Here is a 16,063-nt window from a genome sequence, read left to right on the forward strand (position 1 = left end):
GTCAGGACAAAGCGCGGCGTGTGGGGTGGCCCGCCGCCTTAGCGGGTTGGGAACGGAATTTATGGGCAATTATGACAGCTCTCGGACGCTTTGAACGTTCTCCTTCAAGCGCTGTTGAACTTGTCACTGCTGATGTATCAAGTAAATGACACCGATTTCCGATGCTGCCTGGACGTCCGATATCCAGGCACAGCACGGAGCAACAGCGTGGGACTGCGTCGGCGTCTGCCCGCCCTGCAGTGCCCCAAAAATGCCCGCCAGGTGGTGCCTCGATCGTCAGAAAATGGCCGACCTGGCACAATGCTGGTCAATACAAGTGAGCAGTGGGTGGCTGCGCGTGTTGACCCTTCCCGACATTTAAAAAAGCTTCCCCGATTTCCGTCTCCATCTTACCCCTGTGGCTGTTCACCAGCGTTGGGTACGCGGGCTTTTTTTCCAGATTTTATACCCGTGCCACACGTACGAGAAAAATGACATTAGTGCTTAATGCCTTAACCTTTTAATGCCATTAATTCGCTGCTACACGCAAAAATCTAATGCCATTCACTCTAATGTCATTTGGGTTTAAGGAGTTCCGCACAACTCATTTACCGTCACGAACACGTTAAATCTGCCTACCCTCGAACGCGATGAGCACCAAATGAAACCAACGAAACTCTCAGCGCCAGAGTGTTGACGCGGAAATGTAGCTGAACTTCGAAATAAGGCGATTTTTTGTGCACCCTTGGTGCCGAAGTTTTGAAGAAGACGAAGTTCACTAAAACAGCGGCAAAAAACAAAACATCGTGTCACTCGTCGTGCTAAATTTTTCGGGTTTGGGTACCACTGGCAGGCGATGGCAGCTGATGAAGCCACTTTTAGAAATGGCTCACACCACTTTTAAGAAAACACTGTTTCTCATAACGTTTACGTTTTTCTCTACATTAAAGACTTCTAAAATATGAGTGAGTGAGTGAGTGAGTGAAGACTTTATTAAAATTGCCTGCAGGCGGCCTCCGTTACCGAAGTGCCGTGACGCGGCCCTACGTCTCTCCGGCTGGGCTCTTTACTAGGCAGCTCCCTCGCTACTAGCGTCGAGGTCCTCCGGCCTGCCCGTGCTGGGCGGCCGGGCCCTCTCGGCTTTCGCTCGGGCGATGCTGTTCAAGTGCCGCCAGGATCTGCTGGACGGCCTGTAGTTGTACGTCCTTGTCACTGCTCCGCGCCGCGGTCAGGTACCACGGCGGGATCTCTGTCTCCATTGACGCTTCTGTAGGTCTTGCCGAGCAGTCCCACAGGATGTGAGCCATCGTAGCCCGCGCACTGCGGCACACTTTGCACGTATCGTCCTCGTATTGCTCGGGGCACACATGCTTCATGATGACCGGGGTCAGTAAGGAACCCGTCTGCTATTGTCTTAGTACCACCGCTTGCTCCCTGGCCAGGCCGGGGTGCGGCGGCGCCATTTCTCTTCTTCTCATCCTATAGTATGTCGTGATTTCGTTATATGTCCCCATCCTGTCTTTGGTTTCCCCCCACAGTTCTGCAGACGGGTTCGCTCCAGCCGCGCGGGTTCGCCGTCTCATTGTGGTTCACATATTGTTCTGACACTTCGTTCCCCGCGTGTGCGGGGAACCACTTCACTGTCACGTGCCTGTTTGCGAAGTCTAGCGAGGCGAGCAACCTCCCTGCTCTACTACACACTCTCCCTCTGGCGAAGTTCCGCACGGCCCCTTTAGAGTCGCACAGAATGGTCCTGGTGTGTGGGTCCGCGATGGCTAAGGCTATAGCCACCTCTTCGGCACATCTCGCCTCACGTGCCCGGACACTTGCCGCGGTGACTGTTGAGCCGGTCTTGGCGTCGATGACCACTGCCGCGTACGTCTTCTTGCCTCGATACTCTGCCGCGTCCACGTACCTCGTGCCCGGCATCTCGGCGTGCAGCTCGACCATGGCCTTGGCTCGAGCCTTCCGCCGTTCTCCGCTGTGTTCGGGGTCCATGTTCTTTGGAACGGGGTAGACCCACATTCCTCTCCTGATGTTTTCGGGTACGTCTTCTTGTTCGCATAGCTCGTCCTCGCTCGTACCGGGGTCTAGACCCAGTCTAGCGAGGATGGCCCTGCCCATCTTGGTTTCCTTGAGCCTCTCGATTTGGGCGGCTCGCTGTGCTTCTCCGATCTCCTCGAGCGTGTTGTGCACGCCGAGGGCCAGCAACTTCTCGGTGCTCGTGCAGTCAAGAAGTCCGAGTGCGGCCTTGTGGGCTTTCCGTATCATCGCGTTGATCTTGTTACGTTCGTCTAACCGCCAGTTAAGGAAGATGGCGACGTACGCCAGCCGTAGCAGGCTGTCCTCTCGCATGCCAGCCTTTCTGTTGGCGACCCTCTTTATGAGGCGTGTGGCCGCGGTGAGCTTAGCCGAAAGGCGATTGATGGTTTCGCCGTTCGTGCGACGTTTCTCGATCAACATGCCCAGCACTCGGATCTTCCCGACCTCCGGAATCACCTGTCCGTTGCTGGTTCGGATGATGATCTTGTCTTTTGCCGCGGCTTCCTCTTCCGCCGTCTTCCTTCTTGAGCCCTTCGGTGGCACCACCAAGAGTTCTGACTTGCTCGGGGAGCATACCAGTCCTGATCCGTCAAGTTGGCTCTCGATGGCTTCCACTGCTTGCTGTAGTGTCGACTCTATGTGCCCGTTGCTGCCACCCAGGACCCACAACGTGATGTCATCGGCATAGATGGTGTGGCGCACATCCGCCAGTGACTTCAGGCGCCGGCCGACCCCGATCATCACCAGGTTGAAGAGCAGCGGCAGAGTCCTTCAATGCTTTACTGGTCACGAAACTTCGGCGCTAGTTTCATATAGGGACCGCGCGCGCCACTACAGGCGCCACCGCCGCACGAAGGTCATCCAGCCGCCGCTTTCGCGGCGTATTAATTGGTATGTATTGGCCTGCTCTTGGCGTGCAAACGCTCGCTGCTTTTGGTGTCTGTGCGATGATTAAGTGTGTTTTTTTCGTAGTAGTTAGCAATGAATAGTTAAGTCATCACCTGCCTTCAATGGGTTTTTATTTTTCGTAGCAAATTACCGCAGACTTCGGCCGCGAACGGCAACGGCGTCTGCGTGCTCTGGCACAAGCGCTGCGCCGTCGTGTTTTCGGATTTTTAAATCTCTATTTCTTCTTTTCTTAAAGCTAATGTTGTAAATACCACACATACGGTAGCTGCGTAGTCACGGACTACTGCGGGCCTATCGATAATACAATAAAAAAACTGAAAGAAACCAAATACGCGTCGTTCAGACTACGCTTAATGAATGCGTTGTTTGCTCTGGAATGCACAGAACACTAAAAGAGATAGCCCAATAGTATTGTCGTTTCAATGAGTGGGTACATACTTGAGAACATCTAAAACCGTGCAGAAACGCGAAGGATCAAACACGAAGAGATATATGTTGCACCATGTGTCTTTCCGCTTCCACGCTTTGCAATTTGCAAAAACAGGAAACGAAAAAAGAACAATAAAACTGATTTTATCACACGCAACAAAAATTCAATGTAACGAAGGGAGACAAAAGAGCGTGGTCCAGCGTACAAAAAATTATTTTTTCGCGGTGCGATGTGGAGCACACGGAGGAAACGGAATATTGCCACGTAGCCAAGAACGACGCAAAGCTTTTCTGGACGCAGCGAGCTAGCGAGCTCCTGTTCTACAGAAGACTAGAATGAAACACAAACGGCGAAGAAGCAGTCCGCAGTGTGACGTGCACAGATGAACGTCAATAAAATGAGTTGCGCGGCGTTTGCTATGCATGCATTACTCTCGGAACGTTATTAATTTCAGATCCATGGAAATGGGATCGAGAACATTGTCGAAGAAACAAAAAATCAAGTTGGCGACAAGGTGGCACCCTTTTCATATCAAACAATATTGCCCGACGGGACGTACGACAAAAAGAGCAAACGGGCGCTCCGGTTGAAACGGTTGAAACGCCAGATAAGAAACCGGAATCGGCCACAGTGATGCCAATTTAGCGGATTTTCCGCTAAATCTGGCGGATTTTATTTTATTCTGACGGGGAAAAAATTTGTCTAGCGGCTAGTGGATTTTTTGACGGGCCATTTTTATACATAGCGGATTTCTGGCGGAAACCTCACGCAGTGCACCGATTCAAAATCGCCCTGCAAGACACCATTTCTGTGCCCTCTAAAAATGCAAAAATTGCTTAACTTCAGGGGTTAGGAGGGCTCCTGTTCACTTGCTCCGCCTATCTCAGACAAACAAATCCGTGAGGTTTCAAAACGGCTCTGAGACAATCGAAAAAATTCAAAACCAGTGGAGCAAAATTACCCTCCTGGACTGGAATCAAATATCGTCCACGCAGTCGTTCTGGTGGGAAGTTCACTTCTATAAGGACGCCTGCGGCGAAACCCCGTTCTCCGAGCTGGCCGGATTTGCCATGTCGATGCTCGGGCTGCAATATTCAAATGCCGAAGTAGAGATGAGGTTTAGTCAGCTTAACATAGTAAAATCCAAGATGAGGATCGACAAGCCGAAGCCCGAAACAACAAACTCCATCCTCGTCGTAAGAGCGGGACTGAAGTGACACCAGAAAAGTCGTTTTGATTACGAACTTCCCGCAGCAGTTGTTAGTGCGATCGGGACATCTGCAACGTATGTGCAACCAATTGAGTCACCTTTCTGGTCGCTCAACGAGTACCAGCGGTCCTGTGGAGATGGTGTCAGACGACGACAGCGGCGACGAGGACCTCGATGTGTTTTTCGTTGACCTGTGATTTCTTTTTTTTTTCATCAATGTGAACATTTATAACTTTTAGCCTCTTCTGTGATGAGGTTGACCAAGGACGACCACCGCAGCACTGAAACCTGAAGTGTTCTGTTAGACTTCTTGGAACACTCTTTTATATATTATTTCAGCTCTCGTAGTTTTGGGGAGCTTTTAAGAATGATAAAGGTATTTATCATACGAAATTGCACTGTTATTTTAAATAAAATAGGCCCTAGCGGGAAATTTAGCGGATATATTTTAGAATCTAGCGGAATCTGGCGGATTTCTCATTGCTTTTTAGCGGATGTCTGACGCCCAGCGATGGCAACACTGATTATTCGGCCACGCGCGGTTACAAAAGAAACAAGACGAACCCTATGGGATAATTCGCGGAAATATGAAAAGTAAAAGCACAAGGACGTCCCAAAGCTTTTTTACACGCGAGCCTGAGCGCAAGGTAATACAAGTTTGCAAACAGGTAATGAAGCACCGCTACTGATATGACAAAAATCCGGCTTTAAGTTAGCCTTGTACAATTCTAGGTCCACGATGCTCTCAAAAGGGTACATTGCTTTTTCCATTCTCACACACAGTGCATTTCCACGCACTGTCACACACTTATAATCGAAGCTGAAATCTCCCGTTTCTTGCCTTGGGATGGCGCGCCTCCATTTCTCTCGCAGCTCCCCGTCGCTCGGTCAACAGAACAAGGAAACATTTTCTGTGGTATCGTTGTACAAGGAACGACATCCCGGGACGCAACTCATGTTAGGCATCGTCGTTGCACTACTTAAGTCGCATCACAAGAGCGCGAGATGCACGTTACATTTGTTTTCCCGCACAAAACAAACACAACTCACCGCGGCTCCGCCGTTCGGGACAGCGCAACGCCGCCCGAGGAGTGACCTCAGTGAGAGGGTGGCGCCACCGCGCGGCGGCCAAACGCAGCATATGAAGCTCTCCCATTGAGTTACGGAGCAGTTTCGTGACCAGTAAAGCATTGAAGGACTCTGGCAGCGGTGAGATCACCGAGCCCTGTGGGGTCTCGGTGCTGCCGAGCTTCTTCTCTTCGAGCGTGATGTCGCCGACATGGATTTCTGCCGTGCGTTCTGACAGGAACTCGCGCACGTAGTTGTACGTCCGGACTGATTTGGGCCAAAACCGCCGCGTGCTTGACTTTGTCGAATGCACTCAGCAGGTCTAGCCCCAGGATGGCCTTGTTGTCACGCGTCTTGGTCTTGTCATCGATGATTTCAGCCTTGAGCTGTATCATTGCGTCCTGTGTGCTCAACTTGCTCCTGAAGCCGATCATCGACTCCGGGAACAAGTCGTTGTCTTCCAAATAATTTTGCCAGCCGTGCAAAATCAAGACGTGCTCCAGCGCCTTCCCGATGCACGAGGTCAGGGATATAGGGCGGAGGTTCTCGATGCTGGGCGTCTTCCCCGGTTTTGGGATGAGGATGGTTTTCGCCGTCCTCCACATTTTGGGTAACCTGCCCTCCCTCCAGCATTTGTTGAAGAGGGCTGTTAGGCTCGCAATCGCCGCCTCGTTGAGGTTCTTGAGTGCTTTGTTGGTGATCTTGTCCGGGCCCGCAGCGGATCGGCAGTTGAGCTCATGCAACGCTGCCCGCACCTCCCAGACCTCGATGTCCCTGTCTAATTGTTCATTTGCCGCTCCCCGATAGTCTGGGTGCGATTCCTCGGGGCTTGCTGGCAGGTACTTGTTGTTAATTCGGTTGCGCACTTCTTCTTCTCCTAGCTCGCGCAGCGCCTTGTTTAGGATCTTGGCTAGGCTGTCCCTCTGGTGTGATTTCGTTTTCGTTTCGTCAAGCAAGTGCCGGAGCACGAGTGAATTTCTCTTTTTGGTCATGATCACCATCATACCTAACACATTTAATGCCTTTGCAGTTTCACGTGTAGCATGGCCTGACCAGTAATGTCATTTGGCATCTTAAAGGGACCCTGCAACACTTGCCATCGACTACTAGTAATGTATTTTGGGTTAAAGTCTATTGTCCCAGAAATCTCCTCCCGCAAGAATTATGAAAATCCGTTCACAATTAACGAAACTACGCGCGATGAGAAATCGCGCATAATCGTTCCCTCTCAACTCGACCGCGGCCAACGCGACGAAAGCTGCGCACTCTCTCCCGGAGAGGGGGGTGACTCGCGGCGTTCTCTTCGGCGGCCTTCGATATATCCCATGCCGGGTCGTTTTCTCCTTTTCTCCGCAACGCGGAGGGGCCTATTTCCGGTCTGGTGCCACAATAAAGCAGGCATGGGTGCCTGCTCGCAAGTGCGCGCTCGGGCTGGTAGGGCGTTTTTGAAGCAATAAACGTTTGTAGTCGAGTGGTCCCGTTGAAAGGGAAGTATTGAGCTCATCACTCAAACTCCGCGCGCACTCAAAACACAAAATAAACGGCAAAACTGTGCCTACAGGATCAGGCATAGAAGAGGTTCGTACACAGCGATGACGACGACGGAAATGGGAGAATCTACCCGCGAAGTTGACCGGTGACAGCCGATCGGGCAGCCATGGCCTATGTGACGTCCCTCGGGCCATGCATAATGAGGACAACTGAAGAGAGAGCGGTTTGTTTTTCCGCGTCTTTCACATCGATTTGCGCGGTCACCGCTTCACGTGCACGTGTAATATTTGGCTCAGGTATTCCTGGCAGTGTAATCTAAACCTTGCGCAGGTTTACTTGCACTGTTCAAAGAGTGTTGCAGGGTCCCTTTAAAGGGGGCCTGAGATGGATTTCAAAGTGTTTTTGTTTGTGTCAGAAATCTACTCTATAGTTCTTGTAGAAACAAGTCCAAAAATAGTAAGCATATTCGCTCACGCTAACAAAAGTTATTACCCCGACGAGACAGAACTATTTGTTGGCTCGGCGGCTTGCGATGACGACATAGTCCGACCTCGTCCGAGGCGAAGCACTCATTTCATGGTTGGCCGCCGGAATGTCCGCGATTTTTGACGGCGGCGGTTTGGTTTAGAGCGTCGTCTTTACCATGGTTACTTCAGCGAGTGGGTCGCACATGAAACGACGACGTCCTTTTTTTTTTTTAAGCTACGTTTTCAGTCTTGACGGACTTTGAGCAGGAGATACTGGTGATTGCGGAAGTCGACCTTACATGCGCGAAAGTTTCCGTTAACGGTAACTTATTTGGCAAAGGCTGCTGCACCCCGGGGATCCTTTCCCCCGGGGTGCTCCAGCCTCGCCCGATCGGGGCTGGCTGGAGCGCCCCACGGAAGTGACGTCACCTATTTTTTGTTATTATTTCTTGGATTTGGTCGTCGTCGTTGATCGCCGAAACTAGTACGAAGTACCATGCCGGCCGTGCAAAGCGGCCGGCGGCCGTGCCGGCACTCATGTTTAGGTGGGCTGTGCTTTTCATTGTTTACGATGAAAAGCACGCGCTTTTTGTTCGCGCGGTAAGCGCAGGCTGATAACTCTCCTCCTTGGTACATATCGGCTGTCGTTCGGTGTTATTATCTACGGCGCAACTGCGGGCAAGGCAAAACCACTCCGAGTGGAGGATTCGGAGGAATTGTGTTGCACGTTTAAATTCGCCGGCTTTTGTAACCGCACTTCTTTCTTTCTTTTTATTTTGGAAGGTGTGTGCGCGCCCCATATCACGCCATCATGCAGGTTTGATCTGCTGTGGATCAATAGGGAAGAATGGGTCTGTGTCCTCAAACGTGCACACTGGCTGAAGACTCTGCCGGCAAAGGTCTAAATAGTGTTGCACGAAGGCTGCTTGCGCTCCCATTTAGATCATAGAATCTGTGGCTTTTGTGGGGAGAAGGATAGGCCGAAGGAATACCTTTGAAGGCCCTCATGCATTTGACAAGAGTTCTCTTGGGTCTAGATTACTGGTGCCCAGTGTACTTGATCTTCCACTCTGGTGCACTGTAGTACGCGCCGCTGAACACCAGCGTTTTTGTCCGTATAGTTTTGGCGCAGCAGCTTGAAATGTTTTGAAACCTCACCATACTTTCTGTGCATAAAAAGACCGGTGCCTTATTTTGGGGAGTGAAATCAGCACAGCTGGGACAAAAGAGGCCTGAATTATATAGATGTGACGAAAAGATGTTTGGAGTAAACGCGTGTTAATATGCCTCTTTTCGTCATGCCTACAACTCTGTATATTTGGTCATGTTGTACCACCTTTTCCGAGCTTCCAAAGTTACAAGGTACACTGCAGTGCTACAAGTACTGATCACAAAGTGTCAAAAAATTTGGCTTCTGGCACAAGCACAACTTTGCCACCCTTGAGTGATGCCCTGGAAAGAATCACGCCGAAGCAGGAAGCACCGACCAATCCAGGTGATACACTGTACTTCGGCCAACTTCACGTGCTGGTAACTAATAAACAGCGAGAGCACAGCGCTGTACCACACGCTGGTAAGGGCAGCAAATGTAGCGCCAATGTAGCCTCCCACATAAACTGTGCCCACAGCTCCTGTCAACACCAAATTGATAAAAGCGTTGTTGCACATAATTTGTATACAAACGTCATGTAAGTAGTGCGCATGTTGCTTCTGGTCATATAGCAGCAGCTGTCCAACAGCCTACCACTGCAAGTGATGAAGAACCGGCCAACCATGTGACGTTTGTTGTCCAAAAAGAAAGAAGCATACAGGCCTTCGTTTTCTGACAAGCAGACTGGATGCTCATCACGCTGAAGTTCCCCAGCAGTCAGAGCTGTGTGTGCGCATCCGTTTACGTGTATACGTGCTGCCACGTGCACCTGCAGCTGGCAGCACGTGGCAGCAAGGTTCTATTCTGCCAAGGTGCCGGTTTAGCGCCGTAGTGAGAGGATTTGGCTGCTGCTCTGGCGAAATGAGTTCAAGTACACCAGTCCATACAGCGGTGGCCCCGCCGACGCCACGTATATGTACGGTCAGTTTTCGCGTTTGATGTTACACCTTCGTCTTTAAAACTGGCGAAACTTGCACTAAGTGACGCAAGGCGAGCTGGACGATTTCTTTTTAGATCGTCCTGAAGCACTGAATGACACACCACCAGGTATTGCGAAATTTGTTTATTTACGTGTTCCGTCGTCGCTTCTCACTGTGGCAGCAGTAGTCATCGTCATAGAAGGTCCCTAAAATTATCGTCATATCCATCTTTCGCATGCATGACTGGCTGACCCGGATTGCTTTGTCCACAGGCTTTCCCATTCCTCCTAAAGTGAAATGCGTCGGCACGCGGTAGAACTGGTAGAACCGGCTTCTCGAGCTGGGCGTTTGCGAGGTGTCTTGTGCTCATCCTTGTGGCGCAGACGTACGTGACTGTTTTTCCTGGTATTTTTCCGAGCACCATGGGCAAGCCACGTTGATGCCGCACGCTCATCGCAAAACGCGTGCGCGGTAAACGGCGGGAGTAACTATGACATGATGTTTTCTGATGACGCCGCACACATTACGGCCAGCAACGTATGGCGGCTGGTCGTAATTATTATTCATTTTATAATGGGCACAGCAGTATTGTCGTAAAAAAGAACTGCAGCTAAATTATAAATCCTAATTGTATGTATAAATCCTATCTATTACATTTCCGATTTTCTTGCAACATATGTTGCAAGAAAATCGGAAATGTAATAGTTATATCCCTTCGCTCATCAGCTGTACAAGTTGTACCTGCCCCATGAACCTTCAAATGCTGATTAGTCTCATGGCCAACACATGAGCCATACATGCTCAACTGTTCCCAAAAGGACTAAGCAAACACACAACCTCCAAGAAAACACATCCGGCATTGGGAAGAAACATTTAAAATTGGCTCACTTTATTTGACCAACAACCAGTACATTTTGCTTTTATAGCCCACAAAAGACCATCGCCAGCACTGCATTATGGCTGAAGAACTTTTGTGCAGTTGGCTTTGGCAACAAGCAGAATGCACCATTATGAAGTAGAAACACATATGACAAGCCACAGCTTTTACCAGCCCATTGGTTGCACTGGGTGTCAAGAGATAAAAAGGAAGAACCAGCAACAATGCTTTAATGTATGCACAATGATCAAACATTAATTCAGAGCGTAGAAAAACATCCCTTCCAGCATGTTCGGCTGATCAACCCATTTGTGACAGCCTTATCGAAGTGAAGGCAAGAACAAGTCCGTGGCAGGATTTTGATGTGGGCTTTAAGAACTGTAGGCCGTCTGAAGTCATAATTACTATTGTGCGCCAAACACCCTAGTACACCGAGTGTAGTGAACTTCAGCAATGAAAGTAGTCATAAGAAATTTTTATCGTATGGTGACCGTTGCGAATCCTAGTAAACCGTTACAAGCACCTGGCATGCTGGCAAGAGAGAGGTAGAGATAGTAAAAGATTTTCGAAAGGAGAAGAGGCCAGCCTGAGAAACTGAACTTGGACCTGCTACTTAAATCCCACTGGGGCAAGGAAGGTACTGAATACTGAGGGTATGAGAAATGACAGTGAAATCAACCAATGAACTTTGTACACTTAAAGCATGTATGGGGCGCAGAAACAGACTAATCACTGTATAATTCGCATAACTTATTTACCGACCATAAAAAAAAGTTTCGCAGTTTGTGAAATTTCACCACATAGACCCAAGAGTCCTGACAGGACAAGCAGCGATTTGACAGCTCGATCTTGCTTCTTCGTGTCAGCCCACGTGCCAAAAATCTTTCGTTCAGACAGAGGGTAAGCATTCAAGCGTAGTAAAGCTGCTTCAAGGTCTTTTCACCCACTAGTATACCTTGGTCAAACACTATGCAAATGATCAATTGTCTCTGTACAGCCTTACACAGAAGGCAGTCTGGGCTGTCCTCGCGTCCGATTGTGTGCAGATACTTTCAGGTCAATGCTACTTTAAGCTGCAGCCTGTGTAACAAGGTTTCATTGACTTCTGTGAAGTTGAGGGGCATGAGCGAGCCAGAACCTTTGCTCGGGATCAGTCCTGGGGAGCTGTTCCTGTCAATTCTGTGGGTCAGACCAATGCAAGGCAGCAGCTTGTGCACGGGCTCTGTAGAGTATTGCATTGCTATCTTGTCTTATGATGTGTGTAGCCAAAACAGTGTATATCCTTTAGCCGGCACAAGGCAGCATTTCCTTCACAGAAAATTAGTTCTATAATTGTAATTACACTAGCTAGTTTCTAATAATTTTTTCAAACAAAGAGCACGACTACAAAGTGTAACAAAGGGAAGGGACAGCAACGACTTCCAGCTAGTGCCTTGTTTGACACGTATGACCCATATAAATACCATGCGCTTTACAACATCAACATAGCAAAAACAGCACGACGCCATGCTGCAACTTTTCTGCTACGACCCCCATGAGCACTGCCAGCTTTCATGTCCGCAACCTCGTTAAACTCGGTTTCCCCTTGAGAACATGATTTTAGTGCTAAAGATGACAGACACACTTTACTGGTGCTTGCATCTATCAATCAAACACCAGCAAACGTCAGTTAATTTGAAATGATATGGGGTAAACTTGGAAGCTGGCACAACTCGGTGGGATGGGAGTGGCAACAAAAATCTGTGCACAATACAGCCCTGTTGTGGTATTTTTCAGCACGGCGACAGTTGTCACACCGCCCTTGTTAACCTATATTCGAATCTCCTGATACTATGGAGAGACTTGTTGCATTGGTGGCACACTGGAATTACCACTGTGTTGAACCATGGAGCCTGCCAGTTGCCATTCGAGTATGCGAGTCTGCCGATGGAAAGTTTTTCTGGCGACTGTTGCACTGCCCTGCAGTGCTTCATGAATTATTTCCTGCTGGCACAGCCATTCCATTCCACGCAGACAAACAAAATGCACACAGGCCGCATGCAACAGGCTTGTGTTTGTGTTGTTGTGTGGGAAGCAGGTTTGCCAACGGGTACCAGTCGGCTGCGCAGTAGCCCCCAATGTATGCTTAGATGCAGATATACCTAGCAGGTCCACCTTGGTTCATTCCATGGAGGCAAAAGCAACGCTTTCTCATGTTTCTCTGATGGTGCTTTTCAATGGCCTCAACTTTGCATTGCATTAAACAACGAGACAGAGAAATATTTTATGGATTTGCGAGCAGAAGGATGTTAGGGCTTCCAACCCGTGAGAGCCGTTCTTAGTCCAAATGCACTGAAACCCACAAGCGCCGTCAAAGTCGTCCACCCCGGAATTTCACTACAGCCTTCACCATCGCTAGAGTTACATCTGGATTTTTTGCATTATTAGTAACGATAAATTATTAACAGTGACTCTACACGGCTAGTCAGTGAGTGGAAGTGGTTTGGTTTGTTGGGTAAAAATCAGAACAGACTGCTTTCACCATATGTTGTGAAGTGGGCGTGACAGTGACCCTGGCTCGTCAGTGAGTAGATGTGGTTTTGCCGGTTGGGTAAAAATCAAGCATGACTGCGTTGAGGGGCAGACGAAGAGTGTGGAGCACGTCAGACATACTTTTAGCCTGTGCGATCAGTGTACGTGCTTTGTGCCATTGAGAAATTTAGCAGGTATATCCCGTGTATTGTTTTTTACAAGTTTGTCCGACATAACTTTATACACAGCGTTAAATCATTCATTCCTTTTAAAAGCAACACGAAGCCAGCAGGTGAGAAAGAAAAAGGTATGCTAGTAATACTAAAGGAAATTCAGGCTATTAGCAATGGTTCAGAACGACATGCAAACAATCTTTGCTAGCATGCACAGTAGCTGACGAAATACTGCAGGGTAACAGTAGCACATGCACACGTGATTACAAAGAGGGTTATGGCATGTACAGTGCTCAGCGATTGAAACGCGATACTGGGAGCGCGTGGCTGCCGGTGCTTGTTTCGCCACAGGTGAGCGCTTGTGAAAGCGAGCTGATGCACTGTGGTATATGGTAAGGGTGAGAGCGTTCGTGACGCATGCTGACTGCATCTGGCAGACAGCCCTTCAGTGTGTGGTTCTTGTTGGCGTCATAGGGGTGCTACATGCCATGGCTTCAAAACGCTGCACCTGCGTACCGCGCCGCGCGAAGCTGGGTGAGCTGGCACCGCGCGCGGTGTATAAGAAGAATTTGAATACGCATTTATCGCGATCTGTTATCGTGGCGCGCACGGCACGCAGGCGCAGCGTTTTGAAGCCATGGCATGTAGCACGCCTGTGGTGCCGCCAAGAACCACACACTGAAGGGCTGTCTCCCGGATGCACTAAGCATGCGTTACGAACGCTCTCACCCTCATCGTATACCACAATGCGCCAGCTCGCGTTCACAAGCGCTCACCTGTGGCGCAACAGGCAACGGCAGCCACGCGCTCCGAGTATCGCGTTTCAATCGCTGAGCACTGTACAGGTAAGTGTTTAAGGTTGATTTAGTGCTAATATGCTGCGTGCACACGTAAATAAAAATACCCTGCAAAAAAGATGAACAAGGCAACTGAGGTTAGCGCAAATAGAAACAACAACTACACAGAGTCACCTAGATGGTATGCTTAGAATGTAGATATAACAGTTCAACACAGCACGTAGCATCTGTTATTGCTGAAGCCACTGACGCATCACCTAGCCTGTCATAAATGGGCACGATCACGTACGTTTGGCGACATCGTAAATTTTGGAGCACACGAACACAACACACACGGAAAATGCCACAGTAACTCACGACAAATATCCGGCGCATTTTTGGCCACGCTTGTAACGACAGGGATCACGGCAAGTTGAAGCGAACGAACGAAAACTCGCTGTCACTGCGACGCACCATTGCTAGCTGATGGGGATCTAGATTATTCACGTATACACTCCTGCAGCGACACTTGCAAGTCGAGTACGGAGCAGTATCAAAGTATTTGCCTCGCGTTGTGATACCGACACAACACCGTGTATAACAATGACTGTGATGATAGCATCGATGACTGCGGCGCCAGCAGCTTCGCACAAACAAACCTCTGGAAAACTATGACGCACCACACACAGGTCACGTTTTGAAGGCAACACGGTGCTTCGTACTTTACTGCACATTTTGGGGCAACATTTGGTTCTGATACGTACGTATTTGATATGAAAACATTGCGCTCTGCACAAGCGCTGACCAGCACTTCGCGTTGCTGCCACGAATAGTCATCGGACTTCGAAGAATGTGAATTACTGCAGAAGATACAAGCGCGGTGACACAGGCTTGGAGCTGAACACCTCATATGAAAGAAAACACAGCGCAGCACTGCACCGCTCGTGAGCGACTCCACACAACGGCGACGCTCGTAACATTCTTGCTTGCCTCGGCACCGCGCGAAGCCGGAACAAACTCGGAACAGACAAGCCCGTACTAGAGTGAACTCTACCCGTACGTATGCCAATACTGGGCCAAAATTCGCTCTTCGATGGAATTCGGCCTCTTTTCCATGCCGCTCGTCCGAAGGTCATCCGTAAAACCCGTGGTAAATTTATAAAAAGTGCTTTGTTTACACAACTTCTTCTACGCGAGTGTCAAAAACAATAACAAACTCGAGTTTCGCAGAGAAAAATATAATGCAAACATCTACAAAGCATGTCCATGACGTCACGATGACTAGGTGACGTCATATTAAAAGACAATAAACTCAGGCTAAAAATAAATCTTGATACATTAATATTAGTGTGTCACTGCCAAAAATATATGCAATACTATTGAAGTAATTGCAATGTAATGCAATTACGCAATTTTTTTGTTCACGTACGTCACTTCCGTGGGGCGCAGCAGCCAGTTCGGGGGGAATCGGCTCGGAAGCCCCGGGTTGCAGCAGACGCAGCCAACTTATTTTTACCGTCGCTACATAGCGATACAGAGGCTAGAATTTCTACCGACTGTATAGTAGCGAGCCCCCTGCGCCGGCGAAATGTACGCTCGCGTTTTGATTAGATTACCGGAAAGTTCCGAGTGAACGCCCTCGCCCGAAACATCGCCCACCCCCTTTTACGGGTGAAATATTCAATTTACTGAAAGACGCGCGCCCACCCCGTAAAATTCATGGCTTTAGCGCCGATGAGTGAACAAAACAAACCCGAATCATCTCTTCATGTGTAGATGCGGTCACTTATTCGTCCTTTCCGCGCTTGACCCGAAATTTCGCCCATCTCGTATTTTTCACTTGATATCACTCTACTTAAATTTGGGTGGGCGTTCTTCCGGAACTTTACGGCACAGCAAATGCGCTGTGCTCTGCGCTTCATGCAAGCAATCTCAGTTGATGTTGTTTACTACATTCTTGCTAAATGATGATCAGGAGCACGATAAATGAAAATTTTTTTTAGAATGAGCGAGCAAAATTTCCGCCCCTACTCCAGCTTCCCACGCTTCCAATGGTTCA

Source organism: Haemaphysalis longicornis, unplaced genomic scaffold, assembly GCF_048455015.1.
Source record: "Haemaphysalis longicornis isolate Haplotype H1 unplaced genomic scaffold, Haemaphysalis longicornis Haplotype H1 scaffold_14, whole genome shotgun sequence".
In the NCBI taxonomy this organism is placed as follows: domain Eukaryota; kingdom Metazoa; phylum Arthropoda; class Arachnida; order Ixodida; family Ixodidae; genus Haemaphysalis; species Haemaphysalis longicornis.